Source organism: Alligator mississippiensis, chromosome 4 (assembly GCF_030867095.1).
Source record: "Alligator mississippiensis isolate rAllMis1 chromosome 4, rAllMis1, whole genome shotgun sequence".
NCBI lineage: Eukaryota > Metazoa > Chordata > Crocodylia > Alligatoridae > Alligator > Alligator mississippiensis.
In genome coordinates, this window is record NC_081827.1 from 191,617,595 (window position 1) to 191,631,755 (window position 14,161).

Consider the following 14,161-nt stretch of genomic DNA (forward strand, 5'->3'; position numbering starts at 1 on the left):
AGTCCTGGTTTAAGCCAGATTACCCAGGCAGCTTTCCAATGGAGCAGTGCCTGTGTTTCATCAGAAGTTTGTTGAAACTGAGAAATTTCCTCCAAACAGTCAAGTTTTGCCAAATCTGTGTTTTCCAACAAAATCGGAGTCTGTCGGAAAATTCCAGACCAGCTGTTTACCACCTAGAAGCCTTACCTTGCATTGAATTCTCATTCTGCTAGGCATTGTACAAACAAAGTGAATCAAATACAACATCAATATGGTATTAAAATTAATTATCAGCATTACAGGGATGAGATCAGAGTGGATATAGTACCTATATACAACATAAAAGATGGTGCCCGCTCCAAGGAATCTGTAACCTAAATAGAAATGGATTAGTACTTGGTCATGTTCAGTGTTTTCTACTGAAACACTGTTTTGAATGAATTAAATATTAATTGAGTCAGGGACAATGAATGGCTTTGTGGTTAGGGTGCTAACATAGAATGTGGGAGGCCTGTTTTCAGATTTCCAAATCGTCGGATTTGGAGCAAGTTCTTGTACGTAGGTTTCCAGCCGTCTAGTCTGGGGCAGGTCTCTCATTCGCTCCTGTTGAAACTGTTCCATTTTGCATAAAACACTTAAATACTCTTTGAAACATGTCCTGGAACCAAGGTGAGTGCTGTATAAACACCATGATCTGAGCGCCATTTTTGTTTTCTCTGTGGCTCAAGGAATACTTAAGTATTTTATACCGAACTATCACTAGCGTGATTTGTGCCACATCTATCCCTTCTTTGCTGCTGTTAAAGATCCCCTAAATAAGCACAATGTTTTATTCATCCTAAAACTATCATTTTGTTCTTGTTCATCCTTTCAGGGAGGAAAGGGGGGGGGGGGAGGAATTTAGATAGGTCCAAACACATTTGTTTTCAGTTTTTCAGTTTAACTGCTGAACTGAAAAATCAGTTATTCACGCAGACCTATGCCGTATTGCATGAAACTAGGACTACCTTGTGGTTTTGGTACATAGCTTGGGTCTCAGTATACGGATCATTTTGAGATGACTGTCAAAACAACATGCTTGATGTAGAGACATTTCTAGGACTTGAACTTTTGTGGGTAGCAAACTTTCTTCCTGTGGAGACAAGAAACTACATCAATTCCTTCTCTCTACACTGCAGAGATTTTAATTTAAAGCACCAAAGATGACATACAATTTGATTTTGACATACAATTTTTTTTACTCCCTTGAACTACTATATAAATATTAATAGCTAAACACATTGCAAACAGGTGGGAGTCATTCTGCCTCTGGAGTGCTGCCACAGTTAAGTGATATCTCAGATGGGGTGACAGAGCTTTTCCATGTGGGGGCTGTCTCTCCATGCCAACCCATCGGACACACCCTGAGCTGAGAGTTCTTTGTTTTTTATGGTATCTCTACAACAGCTTTCCTTGGTCTTTTAACAGCTCATTCAGAAGAGGAAGGAGAAGGACAGGGAATGAGAGAGACATTTTTCTATTCTTTCTTGACTTAGGCTCTGTTTTGAGGATCACTGTTATGGAAATAACAGTGACACCACCTTGCTATAATTTGAGACAATATATTAAGGATTTGGAAAGAGGGGGGAGACAGATGCATACAGTTTAATTCCATTTTAAGTCCTCTTATAACTCCCCGTTAGGTACACTACTCTGTACTGTTGAAGATCTTAGCTGTGCATAGAACTATCAATATTGTCACATGTTTTCATATTTATTATTTTTAATGCTCATCATCAGCTGAGCAGGTTCAGGTATAGTATCTTGCTGAAAGAACAACAAGATTTTCAGGAAGCTATGAGTTGGAATGGAAGACAAAGTTCGGGGGGAAACTGGGATGAGGGTAAAATAATCAGTAGTTACTCAAGTTTATTATGTGCAACAATGCAAGTACTTGCTTCATCTCCTTCTCATCATGACAAACACTCATCATTATAGAATACAAAATCAGAAATATGGAATGGAATTATTCTACCTTAGTCCATTAGCAGCTATAGTTCTCCTCTCCAGGGTTTGCCCATCAAATGTTGCTTTACATCATATATACTTGGGGCTTGTTTGTTCAAGGAAGTTGAAGTAAATCAGGTGTAGCCCTAAAGCACATATGTATTTTAACCCCCCATGTGATATTTCTCATTTAGCTGCAAAGCAACCCTAAAATGACTGTAGCTTAATCCATTCAGATACATGGCTCTGTACACCTTAATGAACCTTAATGAGAGCCTCCACACAGGGGATTAGCACATTTTAATTTATTGATTTTGAATTTAAATTTTATATGATTCAGCTTAACTTCCATGTTGTGCTGCTGATATGTTTAAATACTTCCCTACACAAACACAAGCCTGTGTTATATATGTGCTATTGAGGCTGGAAATGAAGTACTCAAAAGTTAAGAAAAGAAAGATTTGCAGTGTTCATGTAATGTTAGTTCAGCCTCTTTGGGCATCCATCCTATGCACTGAATGAGCCAAGACACCTGTGGAAGAAAGATATGATCATTCACATAGGGGCTCTCATGACATATGCACAGAGTAGATGAGCCAAGTTTGTATTAACAATTATCTTCCATTGCTTAACTCCTGGGTGCACACTGCCACTTAAATAATGTTCTTTTAATATAGTTTTTGTATGTAATATCTTAAATTATTTTTAAAGGGGAAATAGTAAAAAAAAATTTGCTCTGCACAACTAAAACAGTTTCCCCATCTTTCATCAAGATCTGAATTTTTACACTTCAGCATGTACTTCTTTCACATAAAGTACAGGATTAGCTGGCAACAAGATAAGATAAGGATGGGTTGTAGAAAGAGGGTGATTGGAGGCACCATGCCTACCCTGCTCATTTGCACATCTCAAGAAACTGGTGCACTTCTGCTCCATGTGATCCTCTGGTTGAGTTGGGGACAGAGCATGGTTCTTTAGGGAAGCCTAACTTGGCTATCTTTCCACCTGTTCCTTTCAAAGCTATTCTGGCTGTTCTAAAATGTTCTCCATACTGTTTCTGCTGCTGGTTTGATGACAGCAGGCAGTACCATAGCAAGGGCAGTGCCAGTGATGCATTGGCACCAGGTACCTTTGCATGCAAGGGCAGGGGAGTGCACCATATCAGATGGAAGTAATCGTACGTAATAGCATATAGTGGGGTACTCAGCACATGACCTGCGCTGGGCACCAAAGTGCCTGCCTACAGTTCTGACACCAGGGTACCATAGTTAGATCATCTAATGATTTAAGCAGACTGAGGGACCCAAGTCAGAAAAGGAGAATAGTCTTTTTTAATACTTTACAACTCAGATAAATTTGAAAGGAATTTCCAAGGATAAAGAAAAAGCACTTCTCTAGCCTGAAGACTAACATTTCCAAGGCCTGTGGCAATTAACATCCCTAAGGAAAAAAAGGCCATTAAGAGAATTCTTCATCATGGAAAATGTCAGGCAATTTGAAAATGTCCACATAAATATTTTGGATGAAAAAATTGTGCGTCTTATATAGAGTGAAATAAAAAATTTCCAGCGAAATCTAGCAGTACATGAGCTCACCCTGGCAGCTGCAGCTGACCTTATGTTGGAGCCTTTGAGTTTGGGTTCCCAGGCTCAATTTAATTTAATCTAAAAAAATGAGATATTTTGATTATTTTGAAATTATATGTTTATATTTGCCCTTCCACGGGAACTTTTTAGAAAATTCTGTTGTTCGGAAACAAAATCATTTCTTCTTCAGCATTTTTTGCAGAACAGAATTTTGGCTTTTGATCAGTACCATAGTGATAGAAATAATAATAATGCAAATAATTTCATAGTATTACGGCAGACATTGTAACCGATAAGGTACTTCTGGCTGAGTTTCTTTTAGCTTCATAGACAAAAAGAATGCAGAATTCATGCTCCAAGTGAGATCTGAACATATATGGTATACCACACTGATATGAGACCATAAATACTAATAAATACATATCCTAAACTGGCAACAGCCTAAAAAATCTCTCAGTTCTTAGTATTAAAACAATTTTATTGAAGCTTTTTCTAGCTGAGGAGACTCTAACATTCCTATTTAATGCTCTGATTAATGAGCGTAAACAATGCTTTTAAGATATCTTTTACCTATGTATAATCAAGCTATCTAGCCACCAGTAACTGTAAATGTCACAGATTTCAATGGTCTCTTTGGGACTTTTAATCTGTTTGCTTTTATAAAGGAGGTGATTTTATTTTTACATTAAGGAAGCATTAACATCATTAAATGGGCTCCCACTTTATGATAACTGCAAATGTCACATTGATCCAGAAAGATAAGAAAATGTGCTCGTCTTTGGAACAATATCCAAGGCAAGAGCAGGCAACCCACACTATTTGCATTAAAAAACAAATTGTATAAATGTAGAAGATTGATGTGCCATCTGTTCATGTCCTTCACTTTTCTGGCTCTTCTGTGTTGAGATATTTTTATGGAATAGTTACGTTTATTATTTTGAAAATGAGTCACAGGTTAAAAAAGTTTACGATGGGTAATATAAGTTGAAGAAATCAGTTTACTGTATTTCAGGTATAACAGCTAGCATTAAAATTAAATTCCATGCTATAAAATCAGCTACAGTATTCTGTAGTGTATATGGTTTGAATGCAAGGATCCCGTTAAAGTGGTTACCAGCAATACTAAGAGTTGAATACACATTTCAAAAGTATTGAACTAAATAGCATACTTTTCAGGAAACAGAGGAAAATTCAAAGAAACCCAATATTTGAAAAAGTGATTGACTTGTCTTTGATATGTACAGATAATTTATGTTGGTGGAATTCCTGTGATTTAAAGGGCACCTTTTAACTTTTTCATCAAAATATTGTAATCCCAAATATTGTAATCTATTTCCAAGGATTGAAATTTCCAATCCTTGGGAAAAAATGTTGAATTGCAAAAATAATTATTAGAATGTTAGTTTGAAAATTGAAACAAAAATTAAAAACAACAAAAACCCACTGATACAGAAACTGAAAAAAATATCTCCAGGAAGACTAGAAAGATATCATTATAGAAAAAATACATGTACCACCATCTTTCATCCTCCTTGCTTATTCTCTTCTTACTAGTGCAGTATCACACAAAAAAGTTGTCTTTCTTATTGCATGTATTAGTCATAATGATAGTTTTTTGGTGAATTATTTATGCTATGTTTTATATTATACTAGGTTTTAGAGGCTTCTACTGAGACTGGGATTCCCATTGTATTAGTTCATGAACATATACATAATAAGAAACCGTATCTGCCTCAGAGATCTTAGCGACAAATCTCACTCCATTATTAGGTGTCTAAGCTGACATAAATAACTAACCAGGATCCTATTTCACCCTAAGTTCCCTAAAATACATTGATGCATCCATTTTGGTAACATACTACTATTTTAACTTTAAAACAAGTCACAAAAAAGTAAGGAGAAGCTAGATTCACCCACCTTTTGTAACATGATTTCAGGAACTTAGCAGGGTGGAATGTAGCACTTAGGTGCTTAAGGCCTTATGGGGGTCTGGTAAATATAATAGAATGTAAATTACCTGCATAGTCAAACATGCCATACTGCTCCATGCATACTAGCTCCCAAACTGGAAATAGCATAGCCGTGTTGATGATTGGCTGCAAAGGGCTAATTAGCACCAACTCCCAGCAGTGCTAATTAGTCTGCCCTTGCAGAGCATGTTTTGAAAATGTTGACAGTGCTTCTAGTTTGGGCATTGGAATGCATGAGTACATTCGGGCCTTGTAAGTGTACTGGGTAGACATGCCCTGAGATACTGAAGCAATGAGGGTCATTTGAAACTTCAGCTTGAAAGATATGAAGCAATGGGTATGAAAATTGATGTGAGGTAATGTACGTATGTCAGTATGTGTGCCTGAGCAATACGAACGGCTCTTTGGGGCTCTCTCTTTTGATGAGCAGTGTCTGTTGCCAAATATAACATAATATATCATTGGCAAGTAATTATTATAAAGAATTCAAGAGAAATATCCATTATACCTGATTTTTAAGTATTTATGTATGAAGTTTGGATTTTTTTTATATTAAAAATTGTTTTAAATGCAGGAAATTTCACCTCAAAATTATAATTTCCTGTGGTCATCTACACTGGCTATTATTCATATTATTTGCTCCTACCCCACAGTTTTTAAAGCTTCTCCATGTCTGTTTGCTTAGCTATGACCCTAGGTTAATCATAGTAAGTAGTAACTCATAGAATAGGTACTAATAAAATGTTGCAATATATGTTACAATTGTTCATAAATTCTCATGGGAAAGTCTTGTTAATCTGCATAAACTCATTTATGTCTATTGAAGGAATGAACATACACCCAAAAGTAGAGAGGCACACTCTGGTAGTAGGAAAATATCATGGCAGAATTTTTTAAAGCATTTATACTACAGAAATGTTTTTGAGGCTAGTCTCTCTTGAATCACATAAATGAAATTGTGGAATAGGATAGAAATGACTGTTTTAAATAAAATAATTCTTATCTCCCTGCACATCATCAAGAAGAAAAATGCAATTGATTCTCTGATGTCAGACACTTGAGACTAATTCTCCGCTGCTTTGGACCTTATGTTGGCAAAATTCTGAAGCATTCTATCCCCAGTTTTCATTCACTTTGCACAAAAATGAATACACAAGCTCAGACCAATGAGATTTATATCCCTTTCTATAAACTAGTTCTAAATACACTTTGTGATGGTAAGTGTCAGTAGTCTTGGGAGTAGATTTAGTGTCTGAAGGACTGATAAACATGGTGTCACTTGGCCTAACATTGTAAAACTGCATTTGGAATAGCGTCTTGCTGTTGCTATGATACCAAGAGGTCTCAACTGGGGTCAAAAATGTCTTGTTCTTCATACTGTACAAACACACATTAAAAGACAGGCCCTACCCTAGCTAACGTGCTCACTGTTTAACCAGAAAAAACAGGACAAGAGGAAAAAGAGGGTCACAGAGAGTTGAAGTGACTTGCATATAGTCAAACATCAAGTCAGTGTTGGAGTCCTGTTCTTGTGGGCCCTGCTTTGTGTGTAAGTGGAAAGTACAGTGGGCTAAGCTTGCTGTGTGGAGCTGCAGCAGAGGGCAGGCTGGCCATTAAGAAAGGGGAAACACTTTTGGGTGGCTGAAGAGTCACCTGACCAGAAGAGACATTGCTTAGAAACATATAAGACCAGTGCCTGGAGCAAGGAGGGCAGTCTGGCCCTGCAGGCTGCTGGGGAAGGAGCTCCTGGGAGAGAGGGGCTTCAGGAAACCAGCCCACAGACACCCAAGATACCCAAGGGAGCTGGATGGAGACAGCTAAGGGGGAAGTATGGCTTGGAGTGGGAGCATTGAGCCTGAGTGGGGATAAATTTTAGTTTGGAAGCGGTTGTCTTATATTTGTATTATGGTTAAGTTTAACATCGGAGGACTGGATTGTGGATATAGGGGAGGATTGGAGGCCACGTGCTAAGGTACCTTGGGTACTTAGGGCTTCAAGCCCTGCAAAGGGGTCATGTATAGTATGACCAAGGTGGGGCAGGCCAGAGCGAAGAGGTCCAGAGCCTGCGCCCTGAGAGCACGAGACTGAGGCTGGGGCCCAGAAGCTGAGGTCTGAGGCAGTGGACATGAGCTAAGGGAGCACACCCAGAAAAAGGGGGCCAAAGCTAGGAAAGCTGAAGCCCCAACAAAAGTTTGAGGCCTGAAGGGAACAAGTGTTTCAGCTGGGCCAGATTGGCCCCACCAAAGTGACATTGAGTACCATTTCTGAGGATGAATGGTGTGTAAGGTAGATAGAAAACTGGTTGGATCATCATCCTCAAAGGGTAATAATCAATGCCTCGATGCCTAGTTGGCAGCTGCTATCCAGTGGAGTGCCCCAGGGATTGATCCTGGGGCTGGTTTTGTTCAATACAGTGGACAATAAGTTGAACAGGAGCCAACAGCATGCCCTTGATGCAAAGAAGACTAACAGCATACTGGGGTACATTAGCAGAAGTGTTGTCAGCAGATGAAGGCAAGTGATTATTCTCCTCTATTCGGCACTGGTGAGGCTACCCCTGGAGTACTGTGTCTGGTTTTGGGCCCCCCACTACAGAAAAATGAGGACAAACTGGAGAGAGTCCAGCAGAGGGCAACAAAAGTGGTTAGAGGGCTGGGGAAAATAACTAATGAGAAGAGGCTGAGGGAACTGGGCTTAATTGGCATTTTTACACATGCTCTAGGGGTGCAGGGGGAGTGCTTTAATTAGAGCAGCTCCAAGAGTAGCTTTAATTAAAGCACCTGCAGTATCTCATGTACCAGCATTCCCACACTTCAAAATGGTGGCGAGTTTTAATTAAAGCTCATCTCCACCGCCATTTTGAACCATGGGTACATGAGATACTGGTACAAAATGCTGATACACAAGATGTGGAGGCTGCTGGAATGTGCTAATTAGCACACTCCAGCAAACTGAATTCATTAAAACACATTGAAGCCGCCTCCCTGCATGTCTACAAGCACTTACATAGTCTAAAGAAGAGAAGAATGAGGGAGTATTTAATAGCAGCCTTCAGCTACCTGAAGGGTAGTTTGAAAGAGGATGGAGCTAGACTGTTCTCAGTGGTGGGAGATGAGAGAAAAAGGAGCAATGGTCTCCAGTTGCAGCATGGGATTTTTCAACTACTCAGTTGGTCTAATAAAAGATATCGCATCTAACCAAAGAAGGTGGTGGACAGGTCATATTTGACCTGGAGGGATGTGGGCAGTGGACTCCCCCAGGGCTCGGTCCTCAAGCCCACACTGTTCAATTTCTTAATTAGCGACTTGGATGAGGGGGTGAAAAGCACCCTGTTCAAATTCACTGACGACACCAAGATTTGGGGCAAGGTGGGCATGCTAGAAGGGAGGGACAGGATACAGCTGGACCTGGACAGGTTACAGGGGTGGGCGAATGAGAATAGGATGGGATTCAATACTGACAAGTGCAGGGTACTGCACTTGGGCAATAAGAACCAGCAGCATACCTATAGGCTGGGGAACTCCCTTCTTGAAAGCACAGTGGCAGAAAGAGATCTTGGAGTCATTATCTATTCCAAGATGAATATGGGCCGACAATGTGAGGTCACGGTCAGCAGGGCTAACCATACCTTGTCGAGCATCCACAGATGCATCTCAAGCAGGGCCAAGGACGTGATCCTCCCCCTGTATGTGACACTGGTCAGGCTGCAGCTGGAGTACTGTGTTCAGTTCTGGGCGCCGCACTTCAGGAGGGATGTGGACAGCATTGAGAGGGTCCAGAGGAGGGCCACCCGCAAGATCCAGGATCAGCAGGGCAGACCCTATGAAGAGAGGCTATGGGACCTAAACCTGTTCAGCCTTTACAAGAGAAGGCTGAGGTGCCATATATAACCTTACCAGGGGGGACCAGTGGGGAATGGGAGAGACCTTGTTCCCCCGAGCAGCTCCTGGAGTAACAAGGAATAATGGCCACAAGTTGTTTGAAAGTAGGCCCTGGCAACCGTGACGGAGAACGATGAAGGGGATGCCTCCAGTGGGGATGATGCCAGTCCCCACACAACACAGACGGCACAGAGAATGAACACCAGCAGGAAGAAATGCCGGGTCCTTGTCATTGGGGACTCCATCCTACGAGGACTGGAGGGTCCCATCTGCCGTCCCGACCCCATGGCACAAGAGGTCTGCTTCATCCTGGGGCTCAGGTTCAGGACATCATGGAGAGAATCCCAGCCTACATCCGGCCTGCAGACCAGTACCCCATGGTTCTCATCCACGTGGGAATGAATGACATGGCCAGGGGCAACCCAGACCACATCATGAAGGACTTCAAGGTTCTGGGGCCCAAACTTAAGGAGATGGGGGCACAGGCGGTATTCTCCTCTGTTCTCCCAGTGAGTAGGCATGGACGGTGACACAAGGCCTGCATTGGCGAGGTAAACCGGTGGTTATGGAGTTGGTGCCACCAGGCAGGCCTCGGGTTCCTGGATAACGACCCCGGCTTTCAGGGGACTTGCTTGGGTGGGATGGGCTACACCTCTCTCCTGAAGGCAAGTGTGTCTTCTCTTTCAGGTTGGCTGATCTCATGCAGCGAGCTTTAAACTAGCTTCACCAGGGAATGGGGCTGCAGGAAGACTTAAGGACACCTCCCGACCAAGACAGGTGACATACGCAAGGAGTACCCAGGTACATAACAGGGGTCCAGATAGTCTTGAAAATTGGGGGGTGGCACGCGCAGCAATCCAAGGCCTTAAATGCCCCTACACAAATGCTCGTAATATGGGGAATAAGCAGGAGGAACTCACCCTCCGAATAGCTTGTTCAAACCCAGACATAGTAGGGCTCACAGAAACCTGGTGGGATTCATCCCACAACTGGGTGGTTAATATTAGGGGCTATAGGCTTTACAGGTGAGATAGAACAGGAAGGAAAGGCTGGGGTGTGGCGCTCTACATCAAAGAGCAATATACATCATCTACCAGCAGGATGGGGTCAGAGGAGGGGCAGGCTGAAGTGCTCTGGGTCAGGATACAGGGGGGTTGTGGGGAAATGGACTTAATGGTGGGGGTCTACTACAGACCTCCCAACCAAGGGGAAGAGCTGGACCGTGAATTCTCGGGTCAGCTTGCGGAGGCACTTAAGGCAAGGGATGTAGTTGTCATGGGTGATCTAAATTACCCAGACATCTGCTGGGAGAAGCAGTCAGCCAGGTCGGACCACTCACGGAGGTTCCTGGCTGAGATACAGGACCTCCACTTAACCCAGGAGGTGCACAGTCCTACCAGGGGGGATGCCCTGCTGGACCTGGTCCTGGCCACAGGCGACGACCTGGTAAGAGGGCTCCAGGTCCTCAACCACCTGGGTGATAGCAATCATCGCTTGCTGGAATTCACCATCCAGTGCAGGGTGCCAAGGGCCTGCAGCAAGGCAGTAGCCCTAGACTTTAAGAGGGTCAACTTCAATGAGTTGAGATTAGTGGGAGAGGTGCTGGGATCCTCGAGAGTAGGGGAGCTCAGTGCCCAAGACGAGTAGTCGTTCCTTAAGGAGACGATACTCAGAGCACAAGGGATGACAGTCCCAACAAGAAGCAAGGGGGGCAAGAGTGCCCAAAAGACCCCCAGCTCACCAAGGGCATTCGCAAATGCCTGATTGCCAAAAAGGAAGCGTACACCCAGTGGAAGGGAGGGGCTATCACCAAAGAGGAGTATACCTCCACCGCTCAGGTCTGTAGGGGTGCTGTTAGAAAAGCTAAGGCAGATGTGGAGCTAGGGCTAGCATCAAGGATCAAAGATAATAAAAAAGTCCTTTTTTAAATATATAGGGAGAATGAAGAAGACACTGGGTAATGTGGGGCCCCTGCAGGATATGCTTGGCAATCTGGTGGTTGCACCAGAGGAGAAAGCAGACCTCTTTAACAAATTCTTCGCCTTCATTTTCTTATGCAGGGACTGGGACTCTCTGACCAAGATTCCAGATGGACTCGGGAGAAACACCGCCAGGCCTAAGGTCAGGGAGGACCGCGTTAGAGAGCTTCTGGAGGGGCTGGACGTGTTCAAATCAGCAGTTCCAGATGCTCTCCATCCCAGGGTGTTGAGGGAGCTAGCAGGGGTTATTGCAGGGCCCTTGGCACAGCTTTATGAGCGCTCGTGGTACTCAGGCCAGGTGCCAGATGATTGGAAGAAAGCCAACATGGTCCCCATCTTCAAAAAAGGGAAGAGGGAGGACCCAGGCAACTATAGGCCCATTAGTCTTACTTCAATCCTGGGGAAACTCTTTGAGAACATCATCAAGGAGCACATCTGTGATGGGCCAGCAGCAGGGATGATGCTCAAGGGCAACCAGCATGGTTTCATTAGGGGCAGGTCCTGTCAGACCAACCTGATTGCCTTCTACGATCAGGTCACAAAAGCATTGGATGCAGGTGCCGCGGTGGATGTAGTCTTTCTGGACTTCAGCAAGGCCTTTGACACTGTCTCCCACCCCATTCTCATCAAAAAACTAGGTGACTGTGGCATTGATGCCTACACAGTCAGATGGATTGCAAATTGGCTGAAGGGTCATACTCAGAGGGTAGAGGTGGATGGGTCTTTTTCGACCTGGAGGGAAGTAGGCAGTGGAGTCCCCGAGGGCTCGGTCCTTGGCCCGCACCGTTCAATTTCTTTATTAGTGACTTGGACAACGAGGTAAAATGATGATACCAAGATTTGGGGTGAGGTGGGCATGCTAGTAGGGAAGGACAGATTACAGAAGGACCTGGACAGGTTACAGGGCTGTTACAGGGCCAACGAAAATAGGATGGGTTTCAATACTGACAAGTGCAGGGTGCTGCACTTGGGCAGTAGGAACCAGCAGCACGCTTATAAGCTGGTAAGCTCCCTTCTTGAGAGCACGGTGGCAGAAAGAGATCTTGGAGTCATTATTGACTCCAAGATGAACATGGGCCGACAATGCAAGGTGACGGTCAGTAGGGCTAACCATACCTTGTTGAGCATCCACTCTATGCGCCACTGGTCAGGCTGCAGCTGGAGTACTGTGTTCAGTTCCGGGTGCTGCACTTCAGGAGGGATGTGGACAGCATTGAGAGGATCCAGAGGAGGGCCACATGTGTGATCTGGGGACAGCAGGGCAGACCCTATGTTCAGCCTTCGCAAGAGAAGGCTGAGGGGGGACCTGGTGGCCATCTATAAACTCACCGGGGGGGACCAGCAGGGTTTGGGAGAGACCCTGTTCCCCCTAGTGCCCCCGGGGTAACAAGTAATAACGGCCACAAATTGTTAGAGAATAGGTTTAGACAAGACATCCGAAGGCACTACTTCACAGTCAGGGTGGCTAGGATCTGGAACCAACTTCCAAGGGAAGTGGTGATGGCTCCTACTCTGGGGGTGTTTAAAAGGAGGCTTGATGTCTACCTGGCTGGGGCCATTTGAACCCAGTTTCTCTCCTGCCCAAGGCTGGGGGTTGGACTTGATGATCTACAAGGTCCCTTCTGACCCTATTTGTATGAATCTATGAATCTATGTATCTATAAACATTGTCTAGAGACACCACAAATTTGTCCTTTATAGATAAATTGTGACTTTAAAATTCTGTCTGGTTTTATAAAATAAACTATAGTATATTTTAAACTATAATTTTAAAGTAAAATATTAGGGCTGTCAAATGATTAAAAAAAGTTGGCTGTGATTAGTTGCATGGTTAAAAATATTAGTTGCAATTAATCACTATTTTAATCACACAGCTAAAAACTCAAAATTATACACAGAAAAACTAAAAAATATGCAAAATTATGCAGGTACTCTGTATGGTTGAGGGATGGGTGTAGGGTGTATGTCTGGGGAATTTGTGAAAGTGTGCAGAGGCTGTAGGGTTTACAGCCTGAGAAAAGGGGACCCTGGCAGGATGCGGGGTACAGTGGGTCAGGAGTGAGGGGCAGCAGCAGGGGTGGGGGGGGCACTGTGGCTTGGGAGTGAATGGCAGGGATGGACACAGGCATATCACTGCCCCCCCACAATCATATAGCCCACCCCCCACCAGTGTCATCTTTTTTTAAACTGGAAATATGGAAACCCTACAAGAATGCAGCCTGGTGGTACATGGAGAAGTGCCCAGTAGATAAGTCTATGGAGGGGAAGGGGAAAGGGCAGAAGGAGAAGGAAGGGGCAGGGGGGCAGATGGAGGGCCCCATGGTGAGGGAGGGAGGGGCTGGGATGAAAAGGACTCAGGCTGGGGCAGGTCATAGGACGGAGCTGCAGGAGTCTCATCCAGAGGTGCAAGGGGGATGGCTCTCCACCACTGCTCGCACACCCAGGTACATGTGCCCCCTAGATTTGTGTGTAGGGCAGAGGCGGGCTGCCCGCTGCGAGCCGGGGTCTGCCCCTTTCTCTTCCTCTCCATAGATTTATGTGCTGGGTCCTGCTCTACATGCCACCAGGCTGCACTTCTGGTCACATGCATACTGTAGCTGAGCACCTGCATGCAGTGTCCCAATATGGCACCAATATATCAGTGCACCTCTACGGTGCGTTTGTGCCCACCCCTGCTGCTGCAGCAGCCTGGAGCCCACGCTGCCTTGTGCCTCCTCACTTGGTGGCCTGGTGATGATGGGAGAAGGGAGCCCAGGTACAGGCTCCAAAATCATGTGTGC

The 14,161-nt window shown here is 44.1% G+C and overlaps 1 long non-coding RNA gene across 1 annotated transcript in view; it reads left to right on the forward strand.

Annotated features, from left to right (window-relative positions):
* Window positions 1-13,638, forward strand: part of LOC109284247 (uncharacterized) — a 33,939-nt gene extending 20,301 nt beyond the window's left edge. Inside the window, exons 2-3 of the long non-coding RNA XR_002091624.2 lie at window positions 10,090-10,203; window positions 11,463-13,638. This is a non-coding gene — a long non-coding RNA (uncharacterized LOC109284247). The remainder of the gene's footprint in view (window positions 1-10,089; window positions 10,204-11,462) is intronic.
* The last annotated feature ends 523 nt before the right edge of the window (window positions 13,639-14,161 follow it).